The following is a 1230-nucleotide window of genomic DNA, read 5'->3' on the forward strand; positions in this document are numbered from 1 at the left end:
TCCATTTGACCAATCATAAACATGCCACATTCAAATAATCATAGTTTATTTATATCTGATTGGCTGGTCTGGTCATATAAAAACTGGATACACTTCACTTCACTTCATCACTCAGTTACTTACACTCTGGTTACCAGCCTACTTCACTCACACTCAGTGACAACAGCTGGTTTTAGTTTTAGTTAATCCATGAGATTTAATCTCTGGATCTGACAGATTTATTTGGCTACTTGCAAACTGTGGTTTTTGTGATTATTTATTGTCAATCATTTGTGATCACCTTCTAGACGCAGAGGTTTAAGATTAAATACATTATGGGCTTATGTATTATTAGATTCTATGGCTTCAGTTTTAGAGAACATTAAACAGTGCATGTTATAGTTTACAGTCTTAAAGAACACTCATAGAGAACCCCAGTGATGAGTCTTGAAGTCTGGCAGTTAGTGACCAATCAACATCTCTTAATTTGAAGCAGTGTAGGACTGGGCCTGGCTACGCCTGCGGGAGGAATCCAGTTTAGTCACTAAAGCTAATTAGAAAAAGTTCAAAGTCAAAGTCAAACTTCTTTGTAAAAAGAATGATCAGATTGACACTTTACATGTCTTATGAAATTATAACAAAATATAAAAGTCGCATGTCAGCTGTTTGGTAAAAGACTAAAATACCCCACTATTCAGCTGGAACATAAACTTTGGTTTTGTAAACAATAACAGCTTAATTATGGCTGTGGTGATTCATGATTGTGGAGGTTTATCCATGAGGATGTCGCTGTGTGAGCACTGAGAAACACCCACCTTTGGCTTTTGCACATGAACTACACAAAGGTCAGGTGTGTGGTGCTGTCTGCTGGATGAATGCATTACCTGGGTATGACTTCACAATGGTCAGGATGAAAGAGAGAGAAGCAAAGGTAAAAATACATTTCCTCTTGTGGCCCAAAATCATTTGTAGTTTCAGTTGTTAAAAACACAAAATGACAAGAAAGTAACTGGACTATTTGAATCACTGCGCACATATGAATGTAGTTAAACTGCTAGTTTATTGTGTAGTTCACTGCTCCCAAACACTCTGTGAATTATATGATAAAGCAAAAGGTGAATTAAGTATAATAATAGTATATAATAGTATGATTAATACAAGTGAGTAAGAAACATGATAATAAATGTGTGTGAACAGGTAAAGTCAGATCAATAAATGAATGTGCGGCTGTTTCTTGAACAAAATGCAAAG

The 1230-nt window shown here is 35.8% G+C and overlaps 1 protein-coding gene across 2 annotated transcripts in view; it reads right to left on the reverse strand.

Moving 5' to 3' along the window:
* chd1 (chromodomain helicase DNA binding protein 1) overlaps positions 1 to 1230 on the reverse strand; it is a 25346-nt gene that overhangs the window by 6888 nt on the left and 17228 nt on the right. The window lies entirely within an intron of this gene.

The sequence above is a fragment of the Seriola lalandi genome, unplaced genomic scaffold (assembly GCF_002814215.2).
Source record: "Seriola lalandi dorsalis isolate HSWRI2012SDOR001 ecotype SW California unplaced genomic scaffold, Sedor1 jcf7180002054939, whole genome shotgun sequence".
NCBI lineage: Eukaryota > Metazoa > Chordata > Actinopteri > Carangiformes > Carangidae > Seriola > Seriola lalandi.